Here is a 22,500-nt window from a genome sequence, read left to right as displayed (position 1 = left end):
GTAAAAGGCAGGACATGGTTTCAACCATCGAGCAACAACATCTCAGGCATGACATTCACGATCATCAAAGGTCAACCAAGGTGGTATGGTGATGTTCCCTTTGAATGTGCTGGTTATGAGATGGTAGAACAAGTTCTAATTGCGAACATACCCCATTGGAGTTCATTCGTACAACTCTCAGGTGAGCGATAGCACGGACGACAGATAGTTTTGTAATTGGGTAAGATTTTCATCGCATCAGAAAAAAGAAACCAGAACACCTCACAAGAGGGAGGCTAGTTTCATATCATCATTTGCAAATTAATTTTGCGTTGTGCATCGCCCAGCGCAATATATATTGTTACGGATTCGCGCCCGCCGGCGTGCTGACGGCCACGTAACTCGAATCGCGGCACGTCGCCCACCGGACGGACAATCCAGTCGTGACCCTCTCGGACTAACGCCGGGAACCAGTCACGGGTGGACCTTTCGGTCTCACCGCGATCGAGCCAATCGGCCCCCGCGTGGGATAGGGTTGCTCGCCAAATTCGACCTACCTATGTACCCACACGGAGGGTAGACCGGGCGATCACACCTCGCCGCAGGTCGACTTCGGACACGGGCCACTTAAGCGACCCGTTCCGTACTATCGGGATAACCGAGCGGTGTTATCGTCGGCCTCGACGGTTCGATTAATTATCGGGCGTATTCAGCCCACTACCAACCCTTTACGTGAAGCAAGATGAGGATTCAATGAAAGAAATGACGAAGCGAAGCGGGAAACAGTTCAACATAAAGCACATTTATTCGCGATGAACGGAAAGCACACATATACAATTCCACCAAAAGCACATAGAAAAGAAGAAGACAAAAAGCAAATGCGACAATGCAGATCTAATACCGATTACGCGAGCACACGGCAACACTTATACAATTTTACTTCACAGACGGCGCCGACAACACATATTCCCAAAGCAAAAGAAAAGAGAACCACCCTCCAGGATGAGGCGGGCCTGGGGCCGAGACCGGGTCGGGCCTACCCGTCTGATGATGAGGCGCGAAGTGGCGATGGTGCCCCAACTCCGCGGGCCTCGCGGACAGTGTCTGGTAGGGGGTGGGAAAAGGGGCCCCCTTGGTCGCACTATCTCAGCGCGGGGGGAAACAGGAGGGGGTTGCTGATGCTCGGGGAAAGGAGGATTTTTACTCTGTCTCGGGTCCCGCGACGAGCGTCTCCACCTCGACCAGGTCGCGCCGTCGGCCTCCCTGGTGTGCAGCTCCCGGCACCGACGCGAGCACCCCCTCGTCTGCCTTCGCCGCCGCCGCCTCTCCACAGCTCCGTCCTCTTCGCTCCGACTCCAACTCCGAACTCTTCCTCCTGCGAACTCCCTACTCTTCCTCCTGCGAACTCAACTGCCTCGACTGACGAACGCGGTCGCTTATATAAGCCCCGTGGCTTCGCCTTTGACCCCCTGCCTTCGACCTTTCACCTCGCTCCCCATTGGCCCGAGAAAAAGTGGGCGTGAATGCATTTTGATCCATGAATTTGCATATAGCGACCGCCCTCCAACGCCCTGGAGGCGGGGCCAAATCGCCCCTTGCTCACCGATTGGACGGAACAAAAGTGGGCGTGAGTCGTTTTTGATCCGTTTTTGGAGCGGAAAGTCCGTGGTTTTGTACACGCTGTTCGGCGCGCGCCCTGCACGAGTCCAATACCGGTACCCACAAGCGGCGCAAGAACGGTGGCGATGCGACGGTTGCGAGGTGTGACGGCAAAGGTCGTGGCTGCTGTGGTGAAGCGGCGCCGCGGTGGGTGGTTGATGTTGTGATGACTGTTGAGACGCGGTTGGCGGTGGTGATAATGGCGGTTGGTCCAAAATAATGATAGTAAAAGAAAAACGGCTATCCTGAAGAGTCGCAGCACGCATGAATGACATTTATTCCCTCTAGACAACGGGTTTGGGCCTAACTACACATATACTTACCGAGATATCTCACCTAAGGGACCTGAATGGTGGTTTGCGAATTTGGTAACCACAACACTACCCCCTCCCCTTTTTACAGACTCGTCCCGAGTCGTCAAATTCTCATGTGCCATCATGTGTAGTTTTCCCCTAATACATTTTACCTATGGATCCCTGAGTGCGACATTCATGGTATTCGTGTCCCCAAAATAAATAACCTGAGGGCTGCGTAACTACCTAAACAAACTCACTCACACGGACGACTTAAATAAAATTGCCGGCGCTAGGACAGACATGCCGGGGGCGCACTCATATGTACAGTACATCTTAACCTTAACTTACAAATTTTACACTAAACCATGGCCCAGGATCAATGAGCTCTGCAAAAAGAAAGCAGTTAACAGGGAGCCAGGCTGCTCGCATGCAGTCTCTGGCTCAAAACAATGCAGGTGACAGGGAACGTGGCTGGCTGCTCACACGCAGTCCAAGGCCTTCCCTTTTGAACTGAACGCAGTGAACCACAACGGTGCATGGGCTGCACAAACGTAGTCTCCGTGCCAGCTCAAGTGGCACACGCAATGAACACAACGGATGGATGGATGGACACAAACACGGTGCACGGGCCGCCACTGCAGGCCCGTGTTGTAGCTGCCAACAGGGCAGTTCTCGCAGCTTGCAAACTGTTGCCTTGCGGATCCTGGCGCACATGGAAATGAACAGGGGGGGGGCAAAGCAAAAATTGAACGGGGGTGGTGAACATGGGCAGTGGGCATGGCATGGCAAAGGTGAGCAGGCAAACACAGCCCGCAGACGAACTGGCCGGCACAGGCCTTGAAGAAAACAGCCAGCCGGCAGATGAAGTGGGCCGGCACAGGCCTTGAAGCAAAACACGGCCAGCCGATGGCACAGGCCTTGCAGCAAAACAACAGCTGCCGATGAAGTGGGCCGGCACAGGCCTTGAAGTACCACAGCTGCAGATGATCCGGCCGGCACAGGCCTTGCAGCAACACAACAGCTGCCGATGAAGTTGGCCGGCACAGGCCTTGAAGAAAAACAGCCAGCCGGCTGAAGTGGCCAGCCTTTGCCGTTCAGTGGAGGTTGGTGGAGGGAGTGCGGTGGTGCTGGCCACTCGGAAGGCGGGCTCGGACCTACCTACCTGTCTCCCTCCCACCTATCGCCTTTGCCTGTCACTGTACATACCCACTCCCTTAATTTGTCCAAACCCCAATTTAGCCCCAACTTATTTTATTATTATTATTTTTTTTTTACTTCCCCACTATAAATCGTCCCCTAACCCCCTGTACTGCCCTTGTTCGGCTAACCTATCCTGTCACCTAGCCTACTCCCAACCCCTACGTTCCCTTCCCGGAGGGGAATAAGGGAGAGCTAACGTCCTGTGTCGAGGCCCAACGAAGCCTCATAATGGCCTCCCCAGAGTTCGGCGATCTTAACACCAAGTGGGTCCAGCGGCCCACAACGACAGCGAGGGGATGGATGGTGCGGAGGGGTACATCTCCCAATCTACCCTAACCATTTAACTGTTAAACTACCCCGGGGCTTTCAACAAGCGCCTCTCGCTTAAACTATTGGTTCTAACAACCCAGATTCCCGTCGCCTGTGTTGGTGTCCTCACAATTTCGGGCCTTGCCCCCCAATTTTCGCTCCGTGCCCTCACACGGTCTCCTGGCTGGGACACGTGGCTCCCTTTGGCAGGCACGACCCTCTGTCGAATCTCCCGCTATGGCACCCCCGGGCACTACACTGCCTCCGAGCCTACCAGCTCCCTAACACCGGGGAGTGCCCCCCATGGCACCTCCCCTGAAACGCACACGTGGCAGGCTGGCTTCCCGGGCCCCTTTCCGAGGGTCACCCGTGCCCACAACACTGCCCACGCGGCTAATGGCGCCCCGGGCCCCCGCACCAAGCAGGCGCACCCGTGCCCACTACGCTATCCCGGCCCCCATGGGCCCTTGGCCTACCACGGCCGACTAGCCTGGTGCCCGGGGTACCCACTCAGCGATACTCACTTTTCGCAGCCACGCTCCCAGCCTGTCAACAGGGCTCCTGCACCCCTCCAAACGGGTTTCGAGCCTACACTCCCACCAACAACAAAACAACCTCCATTTTTCAATTTGGCTAACCCAGCTAACTCACTTTACTCTGACCCCGGGGTCCCTTGGGCGGGAGTCACTCCTCCCCCCAATCACTCATCGCACCATGCATTCCCCATTCGCTCCATTCACACAGACCCGCTGGCCTCACTCACTCACCAAGCACATGCTTCCAATTCACTCACCAACTCTTCAACACACACACCGCTGAACTCTGCCATCCTCCTAACTACATCCCCTAACTCGTGCTCCCACGTCGTCCCTTACACTATAGCACGTTCCTTTTAACGCTACGTAGCTAAGCTACGTCCCCACTACACACTCACTGTCAGTCACTGTCTCCAAATCTCTTTAATCAATTTCCCCACCTAAATCTGGCTACAATCCCTCTAACTAATCCATTCCACGGACTCCATGAGGACTTACCCCTGCCCCATGAAGTCGGTCTAACTAAGCTAACCCTTCCCCCTAACTAGTTTTCATCCTGTGCCCAGGTAAGGGGGTCTTCCACCCCTTGCCCAGGAATCCTGTGTACCCGAAAGTGAGGCTTGCTTTTTTTTTTTTTTCCTTTACACGCGCAGCACCAGCGCGGCAACTCAGAGCTCGCGCACTTTGCACCTGCCCGTGACGTCATGCAGCTGCACGTGTTCCTCGTCCCTCCTTGGACGGTACCATCCGGCAGGGATACCCCTCCTGCCGGATTCCAACCCCACGTGCAGCCATGGCGTCACCGTGCGCATAAAAAAAACAAGCCCCACGTCTCGAGGGGTTCCCTACGCGAACACATGTGCTTTGCCCGTTGGAGCTTAACACACACGATCGCGTGGAGAACCCGTCCGGTCCAAATCCGTAGTCCTGCCTAAACTTTGTCCGTCCGCGGGATCGGCAACTCCACCGCTGGCGTTTCCGGACCGGGACTTCACTCTTGCAAGCGAGCACGTGGTGGTCTCGTGCGTTGCACAGCACGGACCGCGTGCTCACTGCTGGGTGAACCCGGCACGGTCCCCGAAACAACTACAGCCGCTACCCGGCTTTCTTTCTTCACATGTCGTCGTCGTCGCCATTCCACACACGCACTCCCGCGTGTTACGACGCTCACACTCCATTCCATCACATTCACCCCGGGAGACGCGGCTGCGTGCTCCCGCATGCCAACCGACATCTCCCTTACATACCGCTCTCTCACACACACGGTCTCCCTTGCACTCGGCCGTTCACTCACGCGTGCCTCACTACTCACACAAACCATACTACTCACACACGCGGGGGCACTCATCCGCGGTACCTCATCCACACTGGCCGTTTCATCCACACACGGCCTCTTCCACACACGGTGCCTCATCCACACACGGCGTGCTGGGAAGCACGTACTCTGGCACCATCGCCACCACACCACTCACACACGGGGTCGCTTCCACACACGGGGACGCACTCACACCTTGCACCACACACACAGGGACAACCACACTGTGGATTCGTGTCCCCACAAGGGTCTCCGGGGCCTCTATACCCCCCAAGCTCTCCAAGCACCCGTTCGCAGCACTCCTCCCCTCGACCTCGCAAAGCACGACCGAACTCACCTGGTCGTGACTCACCTCAAGGGGGCAGACTCCTTCCCCTCGTTCCTGGAGGAGGCCATCCAGCTGCTCGCACTGGGTCTCTACCCAGTCCACCAGCTCACCCTCATTATCCTCCACTACCTCCGTGTGTGTGTGCGTCACTTACCCCGTCTTCATCGTGCAGTCTTCCCTCTATCGTTCCCATCTCCCGTGTCTCTGCCAACTCAGTCACCTCTTCACCCTTTACCTCCCTTGTCTCAACTATTATTTCCTTTGTCGTCACCTCGTGTCTCGTCTCACACGTTTTGGTCTCCCCATTTAATTTTTCCCTTTCGGTCACCGTCGCTTCTTCTGTCACGACCCTCGCCCAACACGCCCCCCGAATTATTTTTCACCCGCCTCCACCGCGGGCCCGACAGCCGTTGCACCCCCTTCCAGCTCGTTTGCTCCCACACGTGGAGTCGCCATTCCTATCTCCCTGGTCACGGCCTTCATGCCCGCCTGCAGGCATCGGCCCATGTTCTGCGTCTCCCCCCCGGAGCTTTTTCGTTTCTTCCTTCATGTTTGTTTCCATTTTAGTTTTCATGCGTTTTATTTCGTTTGTGAATGTATTCATCTTTTCGTTCATGCTTTTCATTTCATTTGTATTTGTATCCATCTTTGCTGTCATTGCCGCCAGCATGGCGCATAGCTGGGCCATGTCGGGTGCGCTTGGGTGAGCCGATTCGGCAAGAATCGGGAGGTTTTGGTGGAGAGGGGGAGGGGAGGTGTCATACACCGCGGCCGCTGCCGCACCCATTTCGGGCTCTGGGTTCAGTTGGGCGAGTTCGTTTTCCTGTACAATTAACATTTCCTGCACGGGTATTTCATCCTGAGCCATGGATTCTACACATTCTGCATCCATTTCTAATACCCCCGGCTCCCGCTCGCCTTGAGACGCCATCTTGCTTCTCTTAAAGGGTTAATTTGAATCGCTCGTAATTTGGAGGGAATCGGGGGTCGCTTCTCTCACCCCTGGACCGATTCCCGTGAATTTAATTGGAGACAGGAGAGCCCGTTTTCCTGTTCTCCGATACCAGTGCCGCGAGGAGGGCGATGGATTTGTATCGCACGACCTGACACCAGTGTTACGGATTCGCGCCCGCCGGCGTGCTGACGGCCACGTAACTCGAATCGCGGCACGTCGCCCACCGGACGGACAATCCAGTCGTGACCCTCTCGGACTAACGCCGGGAACCAGTCACGGGTGGACCTTTCGGTCTCACCGCGATCGAGCCAATCGGCCCCCGCGTGGGATAGGGTTGCTCGCCAAATTCGACCTACCTAAGTACCCACACGGAGGGTAGACCGGGCGATCGCACCTCGCCGCAGGTCGACTTCGGACACGGGCCACTTAAGCGACCCGTTCCGTACTATCGGGATAACCGAGCGGTGTTATCGTCGGCCTCGACGGTTCGATTAATTATCGGGCGTATTCAGCCCACTACCAACCCTTTACGTGAAGCAAGATGAGGATTCAATGAAAGAAATGACGAAGCGAAGCGGGAAACAGTTCAACATAAAGCACATTTATTCGCGATGAACGGAAAGCACACATATACAATTCCACCAAAAGCACATAGAAAAGAAGAAGACAAAAAGCAAATGCGACAATGCAGATCTAATACCGATTACGCGAGCACACGGCAACACTTATACAATTTTACTTCACAGACGGCGCCGACAACACATATTCCCAAAGCAAAAGAAAAGAGAACCACCCTCCAGGATGAGGCGGGCCTGGGGCCGAGACCGGGTCGGGCCTACCCGTCTGATGATGAGGCGCGAAGTGGCGATGGTGCCCCAACTCCGCGGGCCTCGCGGACAGTGTCTGGTAGGGGGTGGGAAAAGGGCCCCCTTGGTCGCACTATCTCAGCGCGGGGGGAAACAGGAGGGGGTTGCTGATGCTCGGGGAAAGGAGGATTTTTACTCTGTCTCGGGTCCCGCGACGAGCGTCTCCACCTCGACCAGGTCGCGCCGTCGGCCTCCCTGGTGTGCAGCTCCCGGCACCGACGCGAGCACCCCCTCGTCTGCCTTCGCCGCCGCCGCCTCTCCACAGCTCCGTCCTCTTCGCTCCGACTCCAACTCCGAACTCTTCCTCCTGCGAACTCCCTACTCTTCCTCCTGCGAACTCAACTGCCTCGACTGACGAACGCGGTCGCTTATATAAGCCCCGTGGCTTCGCCTTTGACCCCCTGCCTTCGACCTTTCACCTCGCTCCCCATTGGCCCGAGAAAAAGTGGGCGTGAATGCATTTTGATCCATGAATTTGCATATAGCGACCGCCCTCCAACGCCCTGGAGGCGGGGCCAAATCGCCCCTTGCTCACCGATTGGACGGAACAAAAGTGGGCGCGAGTCGTTTTTGATCCGTTTTTGGAGCGGAAAGTCCGTGGTTTTGTACACGCTGTTCGGCGCGCGCCCTGCACGAGTCCAATACCGGTACCCACAAGCGGCGCAAGAACGGTGGCGATGCTACGGTTGCGAGGTGTGACGGCAAAGGTCGTGGCTGCTGTGGTGAAGCGGCGCCGCGGTGGGTGGTTGATGTTGTGATGACTGTTGAGACGCGGTTGGCGGTGGTGATAATGGCGGTTGGTCCAAAATAATGATAGTAAAAGAAAAACGGCTATCCTGAAGAGTCGCAGCACGCATGAATGACATTTATTCCCTCTAGACAACGGGTTTGGGCCTAACTACACATATACTTACCGAGATATCTCACCTTAGGGACCTGAATGGTGGTTTGCGAATTTGGTAACCACAAGAATATATAAATTTTTTTTAATAACAATTTTAAGAAAATGGTCCGAAAGGGCAAGAATCACACTTTGGGCTCAGTTAATGCCTGGGGGATGGTCTCTAGAATATACCTGTCAAGTTTGGTTCTGTTCTGTTTCCTAATAACCAAGAAATAACAATTTTAAGAAAATGGGCCCAAAGGGCCGAAATCGCACTTTGGGCTCAGTGAATGCCTGGGGAATGATCTCCAGAATAAACCTGTCAAGTTTGGTTCTGTTCCGTTTACGAACAACCAGAAATAACAATTTTAAGAAAATGGGCCAAAATGGGCCGTTCCTCGGTCTGAAGGGCCGCAATCGCACTTTGGGCTCAGTTAATGCCTGCACATTTGTGTTTAATATATGCCTGTCAATTTTCATCGAATTCTGTTCACGAATAATGGAGAAATAGATGTTCAAATGAACTGTACACTAGACCAGAGAGAATGCGAGCGGCGCTTCGACCCCTTGGGGTAAAAACTCACTCGCAGTGAAAACGCAATGGCGTGCTTCAAATGAAGTTAGATTGATAAAAAAAAATCCTGCTCGTCATCTCTCCAGGTGTTTCCGAAGAAGGATGGATTCCTTGGTGTTGAGACGCCGAATCCTCAAGATGGCGTCGGATGTTAACGAAGAAAATGCTCGTTCGTTGTCGATTTAGTTCGCTTGGCTGAGCAACCACAACGACTTCAGGTTTGGAATAAAAGTCACTCTGAAACATTGACGGGCTGTGCCACTCGTGAAATACAAGAAAATTTCCCAAGCGCGTCGTGAGACAAGTTCCGGGACCTGCGTCTCAAACGCCGATGACTTTCAAGGACTCCGCTGATTGGACAATAATAATATTATTAGTCTCGCCCGGAAGAGGATGCGAGACGATTGCAATACCCCCTGGTTGTCTGTGTCAACACATTTTCACTTGAAAAAAAAGTTTTTTTTCTTCCTGCAACCGTCTGTCCGATCGATGCAAAACTTTAAACATCGGAGGAACTCTCCATGGAAAATATGGTATTGATAATTCTGACATCATCAGTCACATAGTATGGCAGCCATATTGGGTTAAAGGAAAAAAGACTTGGACATCTTTTTCTTTGAAACCGTTCAATGAAAAAAATTGAAACTTGGCATGGGTCAACTCCCCACGAGGTATATAGAGTGACAACGATGACATCATTGAAGTGGTATTCCACCTCCAATTGGTTCAATCCAAATGTTTATCTGAAAAATGTTAAATATCTGAACGACGACCCGATGTTAGTGAAGAATTAAATTTATGACGTCATTGGTGGCCATGTTGGATTTAAAATAAAAACGAAAATCTTCTTCTCCAGAGCCACTTAACAGATCGATGCTAAACGTCAAACATATTGTTGCAGTTCGAGGAACCAGCCCCGTCGGCGATTGCACACAACCTCCAGGTCCCTCAATTTAGTTATTTCCATGGTATAAGTTCACAGTAGTCCTTTCCCCTTGTGTAGTGGTTTGAATGTGATTGAATACGTTGGTAAAGGGTTAGATTGGTTCCCCCCCCCCACCCTTTTCTCCCCATTTTGTTAGGGGGTGATTGTAAATCACCTACTGGCTTCGTGGCACGTGATGTGCACACGGGCGCTGGCTCATTTGCGTATCGTGCCAAACGGTCATTTGAATCGCACACCACGACCAAACTGCCACCTCACTCAACCTCCCCATATTCTTCCTTCAGACACAGGAAGTACCCAACAATTTTAATTTATGAGTGCACAATTTAATTTACACTTGGTTTTCATTTCACACGTTGACTTACATTGCAGTAAGAAATTATACATGCCATTCATCGCCCTAAGACTCAAAAACTTCACAACCCGCAAACCACATCACCTCCACCACACACAAAGTACCCACCTTCCTCCATCATCATCACCTCACTCCCCTCCCCACCCCCCCCCCACAGATGCTGCTGCAGCTTGGAAGCATGCGGGAGGTAACGCAGGACATAATGGCAAGTGCCTCCATTCTCCGAACTTTATCCAAACTCCAGGACAACAGGCGCTACTTGGCCGTTCGTGCTCTGTTGCTAAATAATCGCTCCGTTTTCTTGCACAAGCAATTAAGAGCCCCGAGCATTCGCCCCATGCTTGTAACGTGTCCCGAGCACGAGCCCATGTAATCGAGGAGGATCCGTTGAGTGCCGTGGTTGGGAGACAGAATGAGCCTCAGTTGTGCAGGTGATCTTGCATTGGTGGGGCTAACCCATGGAAGAGCGGGAATGCGCCAATCGGCAGGCGGATTCACACCAATGGACGTTTTGGATCCACTTTTGGGGCCCACCTTCACTAAACGACTACAGAAGAACAGCAGGTGGGATGGTTCTTGGCTTTGGTCCTGTCGTTGGTTTAGGCTCAGGCACCTGTCCTGTCCTGTCCTTGCGGTGCTTTGTGAGAGACCGATTGGGGCTCGAACAGTGGTGCTAACATTGGCGGGTCAGAGCTGGGGATCTGGAGTGTTGGGTGGACGGAGTAAGCGCCATGCAGAGCACACGATAGGCCCAAGCCAAGCCATAAGCAGACTCTTTAGAACCCTCACACAGTCGGTATTTATCTCACGCATTCTTTGCTTTGCTTTCACGACACATCGTTCCACTTAAACGCAGAAGCTTGACGAGGCCTTGTTGCCACCAACGGTCCTTTTCAGGGCTGCATCACTGATACGCACCTTCATTTTCATCTTGCACCACAAGCACTTTGAGCATCCACCTCACTTCTACTCCCACCAATGAATTGGCTTTCATCAAAGTTCAGCATGCACAAGCAGTTGCTCGGCCACCCCAATTAAGACAAAAAGCTGAATTTGATGATTTTTGTTTGTCTCTGAGGAGATTGGCTTTCTTGCAATGTTTTTGTTGCTCTTGCTGTTCCATGTTGTTCACGGTCAGCTTCAACGCGTGATTGTCTTTCTTGTGAGCTTTCCTGCTTCCGGTTTTTTTTTCTTTCTTTCTGGCTGCTGATGTAGATCTGCCCAAACTTGCCCGTTTCTTAGGTGGCATGGTAAATTTGTTGGAATTTTCGAAAACTGCAAAAAAAACTGCCACATTAACTTCCTGTAACAACCATCATGCACATGAAGGGACCTGATGTGGCAGAAAATGACGGGATGGATTTTGGCAAAAAATACACCAAAATGTGGAATTGCACAAAATCGAACACTTGTTCATGTTGCAGGTACAGTCAAATGCAGTGTTGTTTCAGATCCCGTGCACTATTCACTCCTTTCTTGGTAGCTCTCGGTCAAATGGTTTTCTTGGTAGCTCAAAGTCATATGGTTTTCTTGGTAGCGCTAAGTCATATGGTTTTCTTGGTAGCTCCAGGTCATATGGTTTTCTTGGTAGCTCCAGGTCAAATGGTTTGCGCTTGCATAAAGGACAGACAAACAGACAGGCCAAAAACATATCCACATATACACTACCGGTCTAAAGTTTTAGAACACCCACATTTTTCCAGTTTTTACTGAAGTCCAGTTCAAGTCCAGTGAATAACCTGAAATGGTACAAAGCAAAGTGGTGAACTGCCAGAGGTTAAAAAGAAAAAAGTTTACATTACCAAAAACTGAAAAATAATGTAAATTTCAGAGTTGCTAAAAAAAGCCCTTTTCAGGGAACAAGTAATGGGTTTGCAACTGCAGCTGTTCTGCAGCAATGGAAGTCAATTAAGCCTTGAAAGTTGATGCAAACGGTTCCTACAAGTGTCCCAACTTTTGTTGATTAGTTACAAACCCTCTCTCTGTATAAAAGCAGTGTTGGAACAGACTGTGTTGCTACACCCTCTGAAGCATTATTTGGACAATATTGCACTGCAGGAAGTAGTATATTGCTATCATAATGGTGAGAAAAAGACAATTAACAAAGGAAGACAGACAGACCATAATAACCCGAATAAGTGCAGATCTTTCCTTTCAAGAAATTGCAAAGTAAGCCAAGGTGTCAGTGAGTACAGTTTCCTACAACAGCAAAAGGCACTTGGAAACTGGAGGAAACTCTGACTGGAAGAGGTCTGGCAGACCCAAAGCCACAACACAATCAGAAGACAAGTTTCTGAGAGTCAACAGCTTGCGTGATAGGTGGCTCACAGGACAGCCGCTTCAAGAACAGCTTAACACTGGTCGAAGTAAGGAAGTCTCAGTTTCAACTGCAAAGAGAAGACTTTGAGCTGCAGGTTTGACAGGTCGAGTGGCGGTAAGAAAGCCATTGCTAAGATGGCAAAATAAGAAAAAGAGGCTTGTCTGGGCCATGAAGCACCGCCAGTGGCCTACTGAAAACTGTAAGATCTTATGGACCGATGAATCAAAATTTTAAATCTTCAGTTCATCACGCAGGGTTTTTGTATGCCGTTGAGTAGGTGAAAGGATGGTTCCTCAGTGTGTGACACCAACTGTCACACATGGAGGAGGAAGCGTGATGATCTGGGGTTCTTTTGCTGGATCCAGAGTCGGCGACTTGCACAGAGTGACTGGCACCCTGAACCAAAAAGGCTACCACAGCATTTTGCAGTGCCACGCAATACCCTCTGGTCTACGCCTAGTTGGTCAGGGGTTCATCCTACAGCAAGATAACGACACAAAACATACCTCCAGGCTTTGTCAGAACGTCCTGAGAAAAGAACAAGATGGTAGGCTTCAAATCATGGAATGGCCAGCACAGTCTCCAGACTTAAACCCCATAGAGCTGGTTTGGGATGAACTGGACAGAAGGGTGAAAGCAAAGCAACCGACAAGTGCAAAACATTTGTGGGAACTTCTGCAACAGTGTTGGGAAGAACTTTTCGAACAATATTTGATTTCCATTGTAGAAAGAATGCCACGAGTATGTTCGGCTGTTATATCTGCAAAATGTGGATACTTTGATGAGTCAAAAATTTAGATTAAATTTTGTTCAACAAAACGATTCCATGATTTGTTTTTTATCTGCAATTGTTTATTTGTTCTGTGCATTAATTTCAGAGTACATTGAAACATTAAACTACTTAAATTTCAGTAAAAACTGGAAAACTGGGGTGTTCTAAAACCCCATAACTATAGTGTGTGTGTGTGTGTGTGTGTGTGTGTGTGTGTGTGTGTGTGTGTGTGTGTGTGTGTGTGTGTGTGTGTGTGTGTGTGTGTGTGTGTGTGTGTGTGTGTGTGTGTGTGTGTGTGTGTGTGTGTGTGTGTGTGTGTGTGTGTGTGTGTGTGAGATATACATACAGTGGGGAGAACAAGTATTGAATGCACTGCCGATTTTGCAGGTTTTCCCACTTACAAAGCACGTAGAGGTCTGTAATTTTTATCATAGGTACACTTCAACTGTGAAAGACGGAATCTAAAACAAAAATCCTGAAAATCACATTGTATGATTTTTAAATAATTAATTTGCATTTTATTGCATGAAATAAGTATTTGATACATCAGAAAAACAGAACTTAATATTTGGGACAGAAACCTTTGTTTGCAATTACAGAGATCAGACGTTTCCTGTAGTTCTTAACCAGGTTTGCACAGACTGCAGCAGGGATTTTGGCCCACTCCTCCATACAGATCTTCTCCGGATCCTTCAGGTTTCAGGGCTGTCGCTGGGCAACACAGACTATCAGCTCCCTCCAAAGATTTTCTATTGGGCTCAGGTCTGCAGACTGGCTAGGCCACTCCAGGACCTTGAGATGCTTCTTACGGAGCCACTCCTTAGTTGCCCTGGCTGTGTGTTTCAGGTCGTTGTCATGCTGGAAGACCCAGCCATGCCCCATCTTCAATGCTCTTGTTGAGCGAAGGAGGTTGTTGGCCAAGATCTTGCGATACATGGCCCCATCCATCCTCCCCTCAATACGGTGCAGTCGTCCTGTCCCCTTTCTAGAAAAGCATCCCCAAAGAATAATGTTTCCACCTCCATACTTCGCGGTTGGGATGGTTTTCTTGGGGTTGTACTCATCCTTCTTCTTCCTCCAAACACGGCAAGTGGAGTTTAAACCAAAAAGCTCTATTTTGGTCTCATCAGACCACATGACCTTCTCCCATTCCTCCTCTGGATCATCCAGATGGTCATTGGCAAACTTCAGACGGGCCTGGACATGCGCTGGCTTGAGCAGAGGGACCTTGCGTGCGCTGCAGGATTTTAATCCATGAAGGCGTAGTGCGTTACTTATGGTTTTCTTTGATACTGTGGTCCCAGCTCTCTTCAGGTCATTGACCAGGTCCTGCCGTGTAGTTCTGGGCTGATCCCTCACCTTTCTCATGATCATTGAGGCTCCACGAGGTGAGATCTTGCATGGAGCCCCAGACCGAGGGAGATTGACTATTATCTTGAACTTCTTCCATTTTCTAATAATTGCGCCAACAGTTGTTGCCTTCTCACCAAGCTGCTTGCCTATTGTCCTGTAGCCCATCCCAGCCTTGTGCAAGTCTACAATTTTGTCCCTGATGTCCTTAAACAGCTCTCTGGTCTTGCCCATTGTGGAGAGGTTGGAGTCTGATTGATTGAGTGTGGGCAGCTGGCTTTTATGCAGATGACGAGTTCGAACAGGTGCAGTTAATACAGGTAATGAGTGGAGTATGGGAGGGCTTCTTAAGGACAAAACTAACAGGTCTGTGAGAGCCGGAATTCTTACTGGTTGGTAGGTGATCAAATACTTTGTGAAGTCTCATCCAAAACCCAAACTTACCTAATTGACCAGTGCACACAAAGAGCAGAGTTATCACGACTACAATAAATGCAATGTACAATGAGCAAAGAAAGCACTTACACAGTTGTTACTTATAGACGGGGCCCAAGGACACACACGCACACACACAAATGCCAAGAAAGAGATTGACCTGTCCACCTCGTGTGGTTCTCGACGATATTGGGGTAATGGGACTCGAACCTGCAACACGAGGCCGCTCAAAGCACCAGGTACGAAGGGTAGCGTCGGGCGTTGGCACGCTCCTCCGGCTCGCAGGCAGACGACACGAGATGATCTCCCGAGTTGAGATGGTCGACCGCCCGCAGAAATGCGCCAAATGAGACGCCTCGGATCCGCGCGATGCAGTCAGCCGCAGACCGGGACAGAGACGCGCACTCGAGCAGAATGGACGCAATTCAATCGCCTTTGTCGCTTTTCTTTTGGAGCCCGTCCGCTCCCGTGGCCTGCTCCCATTGGATGGGCGGCGTGTCGCGGCTCCGCCTTCTTGCCAAGGACCGCCCCGACTCTGGTCTGCTCATCGCCCATTGGGCAAAAAAACGACGCATACCTTAATTTGGCGCGCAGCCAAAGCGAAACGCTTTGTGACCATATACGGTGAGAAATCCACACCGAAACGCACACTGCCGGGCATGGAATTCCAGACATGCCCACATGCCGCGACCAGAGGGTTGTCATTGTCGTCAGTGTAAAAATCGTATCGATAAAATAACCCACAGCGCACGTACAAAATTCCCGTTAGACACAGGGGATGGATTCTAACTAGAAACACACACTTACCGATATAACTGAGCTATAAGGACTCTGGCTGTTGTGTGCAGTAAGCTTCCAAATTTGTAACAATATCACCACCGGGCTGGATCAAAATGTGCTGCTGGCCCATTGGTTCCCCTTGCCTGGTGTGGATGCAGTGGTAAGGACAGGGTTATAGGTTACAAGGTGGTGGGTATGGAGGGAGCAGAAGGTGGAAGGGTGGGGAGAGGCTGCTGGTTGAGCTCTTTCCCTTCCATAGTTATTGAGCATAAAGTGAATTGTATCTTTGCGGTCACAGTTGAAAGTGGCAGATCCATATCTAGAACTAAAAGGGCACTCGTTAGAATGCATACCTCTTCACCAAAATCGAATCAGTTCATCCTTGTCACACACCCAACCTGTCCACAAAATTTCATCCGGATCCGTTCACAACTTTTTGAGATATCCTGCACACAAACAAACAAACAAACAGACAAGCCGGTAGGCAGCCATGGGTCACCAAGCATCCGATGACCTTTGACCCCTGATCTTAGTTAATCTAGTACCAAGTACTTACGAAATTGCAATCGAATCGGTTAACCCGTGTATGAGAAAGGGGGCTTTGAATGGTCATTTTTTCCTGAACAATGCACGCATTGACCTTTGACCCATGACTTAGCCGAGATAGGTCAATATGTCCTGCAGCAAAGTTGTAGTACCCATTGAGTACTCTGTACCTATGAACTTTCATTCGTATTGGTTAACCCGTGTAGGAGCAAGGGGTGCCTTGAATGGTAATTTCGCCCAAAAATGCACTCATTGACCTTTGACCCCTGACCTACTCGAGATAGGTCATTATGCAAATGAGCAAAGTTGTAGTACTCATTACGGTCTATAAGCATGTAAAGATTCATTCGATTCAGTTCAACTGTCTTGGAGCTAGTGTACTTTGAATTTTCAGCGGGAATGCTCAATGGCCCTCGGACACCCAAGTTGAGAGGGTCACCATTTGGAAACCATAAGATATTGAAAAAAAAATGGATGTCATATAGCGGATAGAGAATCACCTTAAGATTATGCATACCAAATCTCATCGAGTTCCATTTACTGATAATTACTCGGTATCAATTTGAATGAAAAGTACCGAAAATGCGGTTTGATATCGGAAATCCCCAAAGTTCAAGGGGGTGCTGTGGGTGAACAAAGATATAAATCGAAAATCCGGCTTGATCATTTGTGCACAATGCATTCCAGATGATTAGTGTGAATTTTCATGACCATCCGACCATAACCCAAGGAGGAGTAGCATTTGGCGCGAAGGCACCTCCAGCTCTCGCATGTTATCGATTTTTGCCCTTTGACCCCTGACCTAAGCAATATCGGTCAATATGTCCTGAGGCAAAGTTGTAGTACTGATTGCATGCTATGAACCTGCAAAGTTTAATTCGGATCGATGCACTCACCTGGTCGTGAGGGGGCCTTCAATTTTCGCCAATTTTTGGGCATACCCCATTTGTAGGGGGCGCTGCGAGTAAACTATTCCATACATCACAAAAACAGGAATGTATTTGGTAGAGCATCACCTGTAGATGATGCATGCCAAATTTCATAAGCCTACGTGGGATAATATCTTTCGGAATTGATTTCGCGCGAACGGTACCGATTTTGAAGATTTTTCGGCTGTTGCTAGGGAACCAAAGCGTCCCTAGCAACCATCACAATTTCCAAAGCACGAGGTCATAAGATGTACCTACCACCCGAGTTTGGTCAAAATCGGCCCACGTTTACTACCAATTATGCTGATGACAAACGAACAAACAGACAGAATTCCTGACAATAAGGGTCATCTATTTCGGCAACCAAACAGGTGTGAAAACATAATATTCGTTCACCATTGGTGGGTGGAGGAAACTAGCAATAGGCATCCACAACCATCCTTGACCATGTTGTGGAACATCGTCTGAGGCCCTCGTTTTTTTTTTCTGTCCTCACTTTTTCATCTTTATTCGCTTTTAAATTTTTGACTCCACAACCGCTTGAGTGATTGACGCAAAACTTTCAACATGTAGGAGGGCGTACCCATGGAGAATTTTTATTTTGACCAAACGTACATGATGATTGGATGTAATATGCAGCTAGCGTTCCAAAAGTCTGTTTTCTGCAGGCATGGGCTTGCAGGGTGTTTCACGTATCAGTAATGAACGGTCTCAACCTCACTTCACTCAGCCGAGAGAGCGTGCAGGAAACAGAGAGAGAGAGACAGAGACAGAGGGACAGAGAGAGAAAAGCGATGGGTTTTTGAGGATGGGTTTTTGAGGCGACGGTTGGTTCTCTCCAGGGGTCTCTGCCGACTTCCTCAAAGATAAGTTTGTGGTCGTTGTTTGTGGCGTTTCGACTGTTTATTTCGTTGCCTCCGTGTTTACTGTGTTCCTAGATCGGTTTTGTTTCAAAATTCGTGTACTATTTGGTGAGTTTTCATCCGTCTTGTCATATCGGGTTTCCCTGAGGCCTACCCGTCTTCCCGTCTGTGTGCACGATCGTGTTTATTTGTATTTTCTCCTTATTACCATCAGTTCTTATTTTCTCCACTTTTCCCTCCACCCTTCTTCTATCCCTCACAACTATACCATCTGTTTCACGTCTTAAAATGTAAAAAAAAAATACAACAACAAAAAACCCTTTTCCCTTCTAACCTTTTACTCCACATAACCACGTGACTTCCTGGACTGACTCTTCTTCCTCCTTCCTCTTTTGCCAATGCACCATATGGAAGAAAAATAATTATATTAATGTACTCTCACTTATAATGGTTGCTGGTGCTTTATTAAATTTAATTTTTATGCTACAAGTCGAATTGGCCGTCAGTTATGCTTCCCTTTACCAAAGAGTCTTTTGACCTAAATGTTGATAAAAGGAATGTCTTGCTGTGGAACAAAGTGACCTGGTTGATAACACCAACTTTTGCCATGATTATTTCACCTCGTCGACACGTATTGCAGTTGGAGTTATTTTGCCTAATCCTTATCAGCCTCCTCCACTCCCACAAGAGCATATAAATGCCGGGAAACGTAATCTTAGCTTCGTGCAAATCATTGTGGATGTGTACCATCTCAGTGTTTTGGACTCCGTGGTACCATGTTAATAAAGGTTCTCTGATGTCATGTACTCTCGTTGTGGACAGTGTTTCTTAATTCACTCTTCTTCTTCTTCTTCTTCTTCTACTTCTTCAAAAGGCTGTTTTCAACTCAACCTTTCCTTCATCCCATGTCTAAAAAATCCAACTGTTACAACATTTCTTTTCTCCATTCTCTTAATTCTCCATTATTGCATCCCTCACATAATATCTTTAATCGCGTCTCAGACTTTAAAATTAAAAAAAATTCCAGTTTGCAAAGTATGTTCGTGTTCCATCAATCGTCCTTCTATTCCAACTTCAGTACCAATTCACCCCACCTCCTTACATTTACCCCCTCCGAACCCTTCACCTATTACACCCTCTTCTTACCCGCTCCCCCCCCCCCAATCTTGCCCACAATCCTACCGCCGCTCTTGGCACCTCTACACTATCTTCCACTTTAGTATCAGCTCCTCCTCTGTTGTCCAAAACTGTGTGGTGTTCTAACATCTGTGGGCTCCATTCTAACCTAACAGATATCTCACTCTCTCTCAATCAGTACACTATTCACCACAAACATGCTCCTTCCTTCCTCTCAGCACACCTCCCCTTCTTCCCAACCCCTCAAATCTTGGATCTCCCCCTGCCTGCTCTCTTTTTCACCAGCCAATACCAAGTCTCATTTTTCCCCTCTCTCCACCTCCCCCCCATCGGCCTCCTGCCCCTTGGCCATGCCTGCTCTAATAGTCTCCCTCCCTCCCAAAGCTTTCCTCTCACCCCTCCCACTCAAAGTAACCTTCACACTCTTCCCCCTCCAAGCTTCCCTCTCACCTTTCTTCCTCTAATCTCCACCCTCACTTCCTCTTCTAAAAGTTGCCCTGCCTCACATCCATAAAGCTGCCGCCTTCCCCTGCCCTCTCTCTTCCACCTCCTCCAATCTTCACCTTCCCTCTGCCCCCCTCTTTTAATACTCCACACTGTGTCTCATCCCATCACCACCAAGCCGCTTCTCCTCATCATCATCTGGCCCCCTCCCCCAGCTCGTCTGCAATCCCCCGCACTCTGTCAACAATTTTCACTACCAACTGCCCGCCCCCCCTCATCCAACCCTCCCCTGCACCCAAAGCCTCCTCCATTCCATCTTCCTGAACAGTGTAGAGCTGAAACATCCGGGGCCTTCACTCAAACCTGACAGATCTTTCCAGACAGGTTGCTACTGAAAAACCACACATGATCTGCTTAACAGAAACTTTCCTCCCTCAAGACGTCTCTGAATACCGAGTATCTCTCCCTGGTTATTCCCTCCTCCGGTATGACAGACCTGAGCCTCATCCTGGCGGCGGAGTTGCTTTCCTCATCAAAAACTGCATTCCTCTATCTTCATGCACTGCCCTATCTCTCCCACACCCCCAGCAATACCTCTGGCTACGGCTTCCCCTCCACTCCCACCTCATATTTATACGTGTGTTGTACCGTCCACCAAACAGTGATGACTCCATTTACATCTCACTCTCCGAAAACATGGAACAACGTCTATCCTCTTATCCCAACTCTCTCTTCCTCATATGTGGTGACTTAAATTGTCATCATGCCAGTGGGCTGGGTGTGGGTACCTCTCTCACGTGCCATGGCACTTCAGCAAGAACTTTCTGCGACTCATTGGGACTGACTCAATCTGACAACTTCTTGACCTGGATCTCAATCAACGGTACTCCATCTCTTCTGGATCTGATTTTGACCAATTTCCGTGAAAATCTCTGCTGTTCTTCCTCCGCTCCAATCGGTTCATCTAACCACGTGTTTGTCAAAGTAGACATCTTTCTGGCTGTTATTAGAGAGCCACCTCAGCGCCGTTGAGTCTGGCATTTCAATCAGGCTGACTGGCAGGGTCTCCAAGCAGCCATCAAACTGTTCTCTCATCGCTACTTTCTCCAACATCAACTCGTCCTGGGAATTCTTTCAAAGAAACTTGCACTCTCACTCATGCACAGATTTAACCCATCTCGTCTTCAATTGTCCTACCCTTCCTCACGCCCATGGGGCACTGAAGCTTGTGGTGAGGCTCTTGTTCTGAAACAACTTGCCTTCGCCTCTGGGAAGGCAATCTCAGTTCCTTCCATAAAGCTCGAAACAAGTGTGTGTCTGCCCACAGAAGAGCCAGGAAACAACATTTTTCTCATCTCAAGTCTAAACTCTCAAACCTCCTCCTCCAAATACTGGTGGCATCAAGTTAAGTCTGTTTCTGGTGTATGTTCCCCCTCCATCCCCTCCCTTACATGAAATGGCTGCACGGCTGACACTGCACGTGAAAAGGCTGAATGCCTAAACTCGGTGTTTGCTTCAACATCTTGTGTCCCAAACCCATCGCTTTCTGTACCCATCTTACCCAGTCACACCCAAGCTGTCCCTGGACTCTGTGTTTTCTGAGAAGGTGTAGAGCTTCCTGTCAAACCTTGACTTCGATTCTGCAACCGGTCCAGACGGCATCAGCCCACTTCTCCTAAAAACCTGCTCCTCTGCCCTTGCTCACCCTCTCCCTGTTCTATTCACTCTCTCATTTGTTCAAGGTCATCTGCCATCTGCTTGGAAATCAGCAAACATTACTGCCCAGCATAAAAATGGTGCAACACAGATCTCTGCAACTATACACCAATCAGCCTTCTCCCAATCATCAGCAAGGTTATGGAATCCATCATTGCTTCAGACATGAAATCCTTCCTCTTCTCAAATGGCCTGATTTCCGATCATCAATTTGTTTTCAGACCAGGTCACTCGATCCTGAATATTCTGCTTCTGCTCTTCCAACAATAGATGGAGATCCTCAATGCCAGACATTAAATCAGAGCCGTATCCCAAGATATACTGCGTGCTTTTGACACGGTCTGGCACTCTGCCCTGCTCACCAAACTCACTTCCTATGGTATCCAAGGCCATCCCCACTCATGGCTCGCAGACTTCCTCTCCTGTCGCAGTCAACGTGTGGCCCTAAATGGAGTTCTTTTCATCCCCTCTTCCTGTCCAGGCTGGAGTTCCTCAAGGCAGTGTTCTGGGCCCTGTTCTTTTACTGGTTTTCATCAATGATCTGTCCAACTCTGGAAAATCCTCTTTATCTCTTTGCTGATGACTCCACCCTCTACCGTACCATCTGCCATCCCTTAGACGCGCAAGCAGCAGCTTCTTCGCTCTGCAGATCTGGGTAAAATCACAAAATGGTCCAACATGTGGAACATGTCTTTCAATTCGGACAAATCTCACACTCTCACTATGTCTCTTCGAAAGGACTGTTTGGAACCCCCCCCCCTCCCGCCCACCCATCTACTTTCTCAACAATCCTCTGGAAGAAGTCCTTTCTTTCAAGCTTCTGGGTCTCACTGTCTGCCATAATTTTTCCTGGGAAAGCCACATTTCCAAGCTGGCCTCCAAAGCTAGTCGCCTTGTGGGAATCCTCCATCGTGCAAAGTCCTTCCTCGGCCCACCTGAGATCCTGACCACATATAAAGCTTTTGTCCGCAGCCTGATGGAGTACTGCTCTCCACTCTGGCCTGGTG

The 22,500-nt window shown here is 49.6% G+C and overlaps 1 long non-coding RNA gene across 6 annotated transcripts in view; it reads right to left on the bottom strand.

The window, feature by feature from the left end:
• Positions 1-22,500, bottom strand: part of LOC147031131 (uncharacterized) — a 95,081-nt gene that overhangs the window by 37,673 nt on the left and 34,908 nt on the right. The window contains exon 3 of one of the 6 annotated variants that reach the window (XR_015056674.1): positions 16,212-16,304. The exons of the other annotated variants lie outside the window; for them this stretch is intronic. This is a non-coding gene — a long non-coding RNA (uncharacterized LOC147031131). The remainder of the gene's footprint in view (positions 1-16,211; positions 16,305-22,500) is intronic. 6 annotated transcript variants of the gene reach the window in all.

The sequence above is a fragment of the Eptatretus burgeri genome, chromosome 3, assembly GCF_056783735.1.
Source record: "Eptatretus burgeri isolate ZD-2024b chromosome 3, Ebu_testis_v1, whole genome shotgun sequence".
NCBI lineage: Eukaryota > Metazoa > Chordata > Myxini > Myxiniformes > Myxinidae > Eptatretus > Eptatretus burgeri.
The sequence above is the reverse complement of the archived record's forward strand: the minus strand, read 5'-3'. Positions and strand labels throughout refer to the sequence as shown.